Below are 10,333 nucleotides of genomic sequence, written 5' to 3'. Positions count from 1 at the left end.
GCTGGTTCATCCCTGTGGTTGCGGGAGGGCTTCTGCAGATGCGGGGGGCTGACAGAGCTTCTCACACCCCTACTGAGAGGTGGGTACAGGTGACAGGGATGGGAGTAAGGAAGGGGAGGATCTGGGGTCAGGCTTGTCCAGTGGGAAATCTTCCCACACAACCAGAATTCCTGCTTATGTCCGCTGGGGAAAATGCCCAGTAACAGCGCTTCTCAAACTTGACTCCGCCTGTCGGTCTTGTGGAAATAAAAACACATTCTGACTCCCCAGGTCTGGGTGAGGCCTGAGAAGCAACATTCCTAACAGACTCCCTGTTACAGGTGTGTCCAGTCCATTTCCTCTCCTATTAAATGATCCATAAAACCATGCTTTGAAAGCAAGCCTGGAGGAGCCCTCACTGGGCTGGAGGAGAAACCGTCATCTGTAATCATTTTTAATGTGGGTATTGCCTCTTCACCTCTGGGGTCTAAGGCAGAGAAAAGCTGCCTCCCCCACACACCTTGGGAAAGTGAAAGAGGAGCCAAGATCAGGAAGAGCTGACTCAGGAAACCCCACATTCTCTCCCACTAACTTGCACCTCTTCCTAATTCTCCACCTTTACCTTACTTCTTTGGAATGGTCACATGCTACATGATAAGTGCATATGACAAATACAAGTCACTGAACTTCCTTTGCAAAAATAAAGGGTCTTCTTCCATCCCTCAAGGATGAAATGACTGATGAGACCCCCATTCTCTTCTCCTTCACTCAGGATGGCATATAAGCCTCAGTTGCCAGACAGTTTCCAGGTCTCATGTCTTTGGTGATGCTGTACAGATGAAACTTGTTCTTCTCCTGTTTATCTGTCTTATGTTGATTTTATTACCAAATCAGCCAAGGAATCTAGAAGGGAAATAGGGAAATATTTCCTCCCCTACAACAGTAGGAGGACCTGGGTTTGCAAATTACTTAGTGTTCCGGGGCCTCAGTGCCTTCATCTGTAAAGTGAGACTGTTTATAAAAATCAGCCTCATTTATTCAGGATACTGTGAACACATGTGACCAATGAAGAGAGAATGCTCAGCTCTGTGCCCCTGGGTGGTAAATGCTCCAAGATTTCAGGGCTCCTCTTAAAATCATCAGTGTGACACCCAACTCCCAGTAAGAATGTCTGGATCAGATCCCAGGCCTGTGTTGAAATACATATCTAGACCCAAGATGTCTGGGGGGCTGTGTTAGCAACCTTAAACTTTATTCTGTGTTCTTATAAATGGTCCACAGTCCTTTGGAGCCTTGGGGGTGGACACTGCCCACTTCATGGAGTGTTAAGTAAAGTCTGTGTCCCCTAAATTTTCATCTTTAGTCATTTTTAATGTGGGTACTGCCTCTTTACCTCTGGGGTCTAAGGCATCTCTAACTGAGGTCAGCAGTGCAGAAAGTATATGCCCACGTGCCTGACCACAGTAAAAACCCAAGACTCCCAGACAGGGGTGAGCTTCCCTAGTTGGCAACACCCTGGACATGTTGGGTTGAGGGAACCAAGCAGAGGCTTGTGCCTGTGTTTCTCCAGCTTTACCACATGCATTTTCTCCCTCTGTTGGTTCTACTCTGCATGTATTTGCTATAAACTTAAGTATAACTTTGTGTCCCATGAGTCCTTTTATGAATTAAACCTGAATGTTGAGTAATGGAATATTTTCTGCCATATCAGTTAAAAACAGATAGGACAGTCACAATTGCAGCCACCATGGAATGTAAGCTGGTGAGCCCTGAGGGAACTCAGATAGGAAAGAACACCTGTTATCTAGCAGACATCAGACTGCAGCCACTCCCCACGATGAGCCCCGAGGGAACTCAGGTGTGAAAATACAGGACACTGGTCCCAGACAGCTGAGGTGCGTATCATAGGAATGATTTCAGCAAGCTGCTGACTTAAAAACAACACACAATGTGAGCGCTGCCAGTTAAGTTTTACTGGGGGCAAAATGAGGATCACAGCCCAGAAGATGCATCTCACATAACTCTGAGGAACTCCTCCAAAGACATAGGGCAGGACAGTATATATGTGATTTTGGTAAAGGGAGAGCACATGCAATCAAGCACATATTTTTTGTAGAAAGTTTCTTCTAGTCTCATGAAGCTTCTGCTAGTCTTAAGAAACAGTTGTCACCATGAAGGTTTTAATGCTTTTCTAGATATGAGGAGATACAGAATTGGACTCATAAAATCAGCTCCTGAAATATCTAACCTGGATACCTGCTCTGCCACCTTTTTCCTGAGCACAGAGTGCCTCATTTCTGCTCTCCATTCACTGAACATTCAATGAACTCCTTCAGGGAATGTTGAACATCAGCAGCTACCACAGCACATGATTTAATCCTTATAGAGGTAGTTCGCAAGCCCCCATGGCAACTGCCAATTTGTAGCTGACAACGCCCCCTCACGGTCATGCTGTTCAGTGGTTAAGTCACATCTGACTCTGTGACCCTGTGGACTGCAGCACACAAGGCTTCCCTGTCCTTTCCTGTCTCCTGGAGTTGGCTCAAACTCATGTCCATTGAGTCAGTGATGCCATCCAACCATCTCATCTTCTGTTGCCCCCTTCTCCTCCTGCCCTCTATATTTCCCAGCATCAGGGTCTTTCCCAATGAGTCAGCTCTTCACATCAGGTGGCCAAAATGTTGGAGCTTCAGCTTCAGCATCAGTCCTTCCAATGGACATTCAGGACTGATTTTCTTTGGGATTGACTGGTTTGAACTCTTTGCAGTCCAAGAGACTCTCGAGAGTCTTCTCAAGCACCACAATCCAAAATCATCAGTTCTTCAGCATTCAGCCTTTTTTATGGTCAACTCTCACATCCATACCAGACTACTGGAAAAACCATAGCTTTGACTATATCGACCTTTGTCGGCAAAGTGATATCTCTGCTTTTTAATATTCTGTTGGGGCTTCCCCTATAGCTCAGTCTGTAAAGAATCTGCCTGCAGTGCAGGAAACTGGAGTTTTATCCCTGGATCAGGAAGATCCCCTGGAAAAGGAAATGGTAACCCACTCCAGTATCCTTGCCTGGAAAATCTCATGGACAGAGAAGCCTGGTGGGCTGCAGTCCATGGGGTTGCAAAGAGCTGGGCAAGACTGTGCGACTAACACTTACACTAGGTTTGCCGTAGCTTTTCTCCCAAGGAGCAAGCATCTTTTAATTTCATCTCATGATGGTCATAAGTTCAGCCATAATTTGGGAGCCATTTCATGACCATTTTGTCCCACATTGCTAGAAAGGCTCATTCCTAGTTCTCGTGAAGATTTCTGATAGGCCACTCAGTGTGCTATTACTGGACTAGGTCTTATCAACATTGAAAGGGCTCTGGACTAACCTGTCTTACTTAAACTATTATAGTCCAGGAAAAATTCCCTCTTGTTGTATCTTCCCATATCTAGAGTTATACTATTATAATCATTGACCACATAGAGAATTATATATTTGCTCAACTGATTCAAGTCCCCTAATCATCATTATTTTCATTGGAGATTCAGTCACACATTTGGTAATGCAAGAAACAGCAATCTTGTAAAACTGACAAAGTACAAATAACTTAACTAGTAGCATTATTAAAGTCATAAGTAAGAATTAAGCCAAGAACTTCTGTTAGGTATAGCCCTGTATATTCTTAGGCTGTCTGACTTAGTCTATTCTATACCAATCTTTTTTGTTGGGGTGGGAGAAAAATTATATATTGGCACTGCTGTAAAGGCTCCCAGCCCAATTTCCTAGTGTTACTAGGCTGGTTATCCTTAGTATAACTTAATTGTTCCCAAGATAAGGGGGGGCCTTAAATCTTAAATGATGGGAGGGGCGCGAGGTTTCAAGATGGCGGTGGTTGGGTGGTTGACCGAAAGGCCGAGGTGAAGGCCCTTACGAAGTCAAACGGGCCGAGAATCGTCCCCTCCCCGCTTCTCACAGCCCCAGGAGCCCAGCAGAAGCGTTTTAGGCTTTATTTTTTAAAGAAGCAAGTAAATTAAACAACTTGTCAACATGGGGCGGAGATCCACGTCATCCACCAAAAGTGGAAAATTTATGAACCCTACAGACCAAGCCAGAAAAGAAGCTCAGAAAAGAGAATTAAAGAACAAAAAACAGCACATGATGGTACGAGCTGCAGTTTTAAAGATGAAGGATCCCAAACAAATTATCTAGGACATGGAAAAATTGGATGAAATGGAGTTTAACCCAGTGCAGCAGCCACAGTTAAATAAGAAAGTGCTGAAAGACAAGCGTAAAAAGCTACGTGAAACATTTGAACGTATTCTACGACTCTATGAGAAAGAGAATCCAGATATTTACAAAGAATTGAGAAAGTTAGAGGTAGAATATGAACAGAAGAGGGCTCAACTTAGCCAGTATTTTGATGCTGTCAAGAATGCCCAGCATGTGGAAGTGGAGAGTATTCCTCTGCCAGATATGCCGCATGCTCCTTCCAACATCTTGATCCAGGACAGTCCACTTTCTGGGGCCCAGCCACCCTCCATCCTTAAGAAGACCTCAGCCTATGGACCTCCAACTCGGGCAGTTTCTATACTTCCTCTTCTTGGACGTGACGTTCCACGTTTGCCCCCTGGCAGGAAACCTCCAGGTCCTCCCCCGGGCCCACCTCCTCCTCAGGTCTTACAAATGTATGGCCACAAAGTGGGCTTTGCCCTAGATCTTCCGACTCGTAGGCGAGATGAAGACATGTTATATAGTCCTGAACTTGCTCAGCGGGGTCATGACGATGATGTTTCCTGCACCAGTGAAGACGATGGCTATCCTGAAGACATGGACCAGGATAAGCATGATGACAGTACTGATGACAGCGACAGTGACAGATCAGATGGAGAAAGTGAAGGGGATGAATTTGTGCACTGTGATGACACTGAGAGAGAAAACAATGAAGAAAAAAAGTCAGGTCTGAGTGTACGGTTTGCAGATATGCCTGGAAAATCTAGGAAGAAGAAGAAGAACATGAAGGAGCTGACTCCTCTCCAAGCCATGATGCTTCAAATGGCAGGTCAGGAAATCCCTGAGGAGGGACGAGAAGTCGAGGAATTTTCAGAGGAAGATGATGAAGATTCAGATGAGTCTGAAGCAGAAAAGCAATCACAGAAACAGCATAAGGAGGAATCTCTCTCTGATGGCACGTCTGCAGCTTCCCAGCAGCAAGCCCCTCCACAGTCTGTTCCTCCATCTCAGATACAGGCATCCCCCATGCCAGGACCACCTCCGCTTGGACCGCCACCTGCTCCACCTTTACGGCCACCTGGACCACCGACAGGCCTTCCTCCTGGACCACCTCCAGGAGCTCCTCCGTTCCTGAGACCGCCTGGAATGCCAGGACTCCAAGGGCCTCTGCCCTGCCTTTTACCTCCAGGCCGACCACCCGGTCGAACCCCTGGCCCTCCTCCTGGCCCACCCCCAGGTCTGCCTCCTGGCCCTCCTCCTCGGGGACCCCCACCACAGCTACCTCCCCCGGCACCTCCAGGTATCCCTCCACCCCGTCCTGGCATGATGCGCCCACCTCTGGTGCCTCCTGTTGGACCTGCCCCACCAGGGCTCTTCCCACCAGCTCCCTTACCCAACCCTGGGGTTCTAAGTGCTCCCCCCAGCTTGATCCAGAGACCCAAGGCGGATGACACAAGTGCAGCCACCATCGAGAAGAAAGCCACGGCAACCATCAGTGCCAAGCCACAGATCACTAATCCCAAGGCAGAGATCACACGATTTGTGCCGACCGCACTGCGGGTGCGTCGGGAGAATAAAGGGGCTGCTGCTGCTGCGCAGAGAAAGTCGGAGGATGATTCTGCTGTGCCTCTTGCCAAAACAGCACCCAAATCTGGCCCATCTGTTCCCGTGTCGGTGCAGACTAAGGACGATGTCTGTGAGGCTTTCATGAAAGAGATGGAAGGGCTGCTGTGACAGCTTTGGATGCTAGATCAGGCTTCTGTTCACATCAGTGGTTCATGGAGAAAGAGGCTCTTACTCAGCTTAGGTGGAAGAGTTGCTTTCACTGTCAGGGTATTTTTAATTTCATTTCAAGGAATATCTTAAAGTTTAGCCTTGTTCAGAATTTACTGCATATAAAAGAGAGGGTATTTCATGCAAAATAAATTGGTTATTGAATCAGTGCTGCTAATAACATCCATCCCCTTTCATACCATCATTTTCATCAGATTTCTTCCCCTACTCCAATTCCTTGAAACTTGTGATCAAGGGGAACCTTGTTATTTGTTTTGGCTCTCTTATTGTGTGCTGTGGGCACTGGAGTAGAGATTTCTGGAAAAACCAGTTTATTTCACCCCCATCTTGCCTTTCATGTTTGAGTTATTTTTAATATTTTCTTGTAAATATTTTGTAATATTATAGTGAAATGGATCACAACGTCATTTCCTAATACAAAGCGATATATGTGGGAAGAAAATGTACAATTCTTTGATTAAAATTCCCACTGATCTAAACTTTGAGTGTTCCATGAAATAAATAAATAAATGTTCTACACCAGGAAAAAAAAAATTCTTAAATGACCATAGTCTGGTGTTAACCATATAACCCATAATCCATGTGAGAGGTCTTATTGCTTGGTTGAATTTTTGCTTGTTGCTCTGATTGAGCTTGAGTAGTTTAGAGGAAAATTCATATTATGGCCACGGTCAGAGGTATTATTAATTGGTCAGGTGAGAAGATTCCACCTAGTAATGTCAAGTGTAACCTGGACAGGACTGAACTTTCTTCTAAAATAAAACTATTTAAAGATCACCCAATTAGAGCCTTGAAGTAGAGAAATCCACCAAGGCAATCTAGAAGTACTTGACACAGATAATTACCACAACCCAACTGGACTGATTTTTAAAACTAGCATAGGTTCGTGTCCATGATAGAAAAACAATTGATTTAATTGCAAAGGTCTAATAAGCCAAGAAAACATTGTAAGTGGTCATATGAATCAGGTCCAGCATCTTGGATACGCTGTCTACTTACATCATCTTCTCATCCTGGTGGGGTGTAGTTTCCTCTGTTTGATCATCATTTCAAGGTGAGTTTGAGGTCAGCAGTCTTCTCTATAGACCAGTCCAGCAGAGGGGCCTTTAGAAGTGGGAATTAATCCAAGAGCTAATTTTCCTTCACTGTGCATGAGCTAATTAAGAGTACCTGATAAAAAGTCCTTCCATCCAGACTGGAGATAGCCCTTTAAACTATGTCTTTTCCAATACACATAATACCATTTGCAGGTCATGGGGCATCTGATCTTCATCCAAAGATTACTGAGATAAGCTTCAGAAACAAAACTTAGAGTGTTCTTTTAATAATTCAATTAACTTTAATATAGCATAACAGCAAGGAACTATCTGGGAAGTGAGTCATGGAGAATTCCATGGAGAGAGGAGCCTGGCGGGCTACAGTCCATGGGTTCACAAAGAGTCGGACACAACTGAGCGACTAACACGGTAAATACAGACCTCCATTAACATAACTGTGAATCAACATACTCTTTTTCTCTCCAAAATTTCCCTCATTTCTACCAAATGTATCCAAATTAAGACTAATTTGTTGCAAAACATGTCTGGTCTCAAAAAAACCCTGGTCTGGTAATTTATATAACAATAATTGATCATATAGGCTTTTGCTTTTCTGAAATTTTTTATAAGAAGTCTCAGACTGAACGTTAAAAAAGAGAAAAGAAAAACTCTCAGGATTAGAAAGGTCACACCAACGGCTTATCACATGTTTCACTTACAGATCTAGGTGAATTTCTCCCTTTACAAAGTCCCCAAAATACCTTGAAATTTCTGTATCTGCTGGTGAGGTTGCTTTCCTAATGTATCTGATAAAGCTTCTGAAAACCTAAGAGTTCACAATCTCTCAAGGAAGATTTATACAAAAGTATCATTTACCAAATTACTGTAAATCATAATTAGATTGAGAATCTGTGTTTTACACCTGTAAAACATAGATCCAACCAGTAACTTTTCAGACAGAAACCATAAAAATTATAACCATTTTAACCAGTTTACTCAGTCTTTTTGTTAATTAATTCTTTTGTTAACAGTGTATGAAGCCATCAGTTTTCTCACTGTGTGCTTGCTCAGTTGCTTCAGTCGTGTCCAACTCTTTATGACCCCATGGACTGGAGCCTACTAGGCTCCTCTGTCCACGGATTCTCCAGGCAAGAATATTGCAGTGGGTTGCCATGCCCTCCTCCAGGGGATCTTCCTGACCCAGGGATCGAATCCACAACTCCTGCATCCCCTCCCTGCATTGCAGGTGGATTCTTTGCCACTGATCCACCGGGAAAGCCCCTAGGTTTCTCATTAGGATTCTTTCATTTCTTACCCAGCTTAGCATTAATGACCTGAAAGTCAGAAACATATTTATACAAAAGTTCTTTCTGTTAATCTTTTTGAAGAGGAAGCATTTTTGCAAAGTCATCAGAAGAAAACCATAACTGTTTATAATGACAAAAGAAGTCACGTTTAAAATCTGATAATCCAATTGATAAAGTAACTTGGCTATGCTGTGACATACAATACTTGCAGATAATAAGTATAATTACGACTGACAACATTTGACTGGGACATGTCAGAATTTTAGGAACTCTATATAAATTTTAGAATGTCTATATTAGTAATAATTATCATACAGTATAACCTGAAAAGATTAATTACTCATTTGACAATACTTCCCATGTACTTTAACATACAAAATGAACCTAATTAGTTTAATATTAGTGATGTTTCAGGGGCCCTTTGAAGCATCCCAAATAGATAAAGGTCAAAAGGACTTCCTTAGAATTTCATTTAGGAAGTTTTGTCAAAGAATATCAAAAGGGTTTAGAACACTCAGATAGGATCATAGATCACTGTGAAACAATAGTTATTCACTTAACCAAAATAACCATAAAAGAATTCAAAAGGGAGGGGAAATATGCATACCTATGGCTGACTCATGTTAAGGTTTGACAGAAAACAACAAAAGTCTGTAAAGCAATTATCCTTCAATTGAAAAATAAATAATTTGGGGGAAAATAAAAGATTTCAAAGGCAAATACAGAGCAGATCACTTAAAAGTAAAGAACTCAAAATCTGTTATCAAAGGCAGTTCAACATTTTAAAAAAACTTGTACAATGCACAGAATTCTTTCCTCAAGGCCTGTTTCCCACAAAGCTTTCTGTAGCCATCACTTCATTTGCCCATCCAAAAACAGTTACCTGTAAGTCAAGACCTACTTTCTTTTTCTTTTTTTTTATTATTTATATTTATTTATTTTTTGTTCTGCTGGGTCTTCACTGCTGCGCCAGCTTTTCTCTAGTTGTGGCGGCGGCGGCTCTCCAGCTGCGGTGCACAGGTTTCTCACTGTGGCGGCTTCTCTTGTGGAGCACAGCCGTAGGGCACGCAGGCCTCAGTAGGTGCAGTTTCTGGGCTCTAGAGCACAGGCTGAATGGTTGTGGCCCGTGAGCTTAGCCGCTCCTCAGCAAGTGGGATCTTCCCAGATCAGGGATAGAACCCATGTCTCCTGCACTGGAAGGTGGATTCTCTACCACTGAGCCACCAAAGAAGCCCCCCTTTTTGTTAATAAGTTCAATTCCATTCCTCATGCCTTCTTTACTGAATACACACACCCTACTTTCCTTAAGTGACCATGAATCGACTTTTATATTAGCAATCTGTAGATTGGTGAGCATAAATACCAGGGATAATTTCTAAAAACATTTCCTTTCTCACAGAGAACACCTCAGGATGGCACCAAACATACTCATTAGTAGTCCAAAATATCATGAGTTTCTCTGTAAGAGGAAGCCAGTGTTCCATAATTAATGTTTCAGTGTTTGATTTTATTTGAGAGTGACCTAGCTAGCTGTTCAATAAACTTAAATCATTTAATTTAGCACCACCCTAGAAATTCAATTCACCAAAATCTAGAGAGACTAAAATAGACATTTCCAAAGCATAATCATTCTTAAAAGTTTATCTAAAGTTCTCATCTCACTTAAATTTTCTCTCCTTAAAAGCTTCTTCACATTGAGTCACTTTCCTTGCTGAAAAATCCGCAACAGATATAATAAGATCTTAAAATTCTGAAAGAGATGGGAATACCAGACCACCTGACCTGCCTCTTGAGAAACATGCAGGTCAGGAAGCAACAGTTAGAACAGGACATGGAACAACAGACTGGTTCCAAACAGGAAAAGGAGTATGTCAAGGCTTTATGTTGTCACCCTGCTTATTTAACTTTTATGCAGAGTACATCATGAGAAACGCTGGGCTAGAAGAAGCACAAGCTGGAATCAAGATTGCCGGGAGAAATATCAATAACCTCAGATATGC

At 43.0% G+C, this 10,333-nt stretch overlaps 1 pseudogene; it reads left to right on the top strand.

Annotated features, from left to right (window-relative positions):
- The first annotated feature begins 3,832 nt into the window (after positions 1-3,832).
- LOC104998519 lies at positions 3,833-6,740 on the top strand (annotated as a pseudogene).
- Positions 6,741-10,333: the final 3,593 nt, after the last annotated feature.

This window comes from Bison bison, unplaced genomic scaffold (assembly GCF_000754665.1).
Source record: "Bison bison bison isolate TAMUID 2011002044 unplaced genomic scaffold, Bison_UMD1.0 scf7180017853184, whole genome shotgun sequence".
NCBI classification, from domain to species: Eukaryota; Metazoa; Chordata; class Mammalia; order Artiodactyla; family Bovidae; genus Bison; species Bison bison.
Note: the sequence above shows the minus strand (reverse complement) of the source record. Positions and strands in the feature narration are given on the sequence as shown.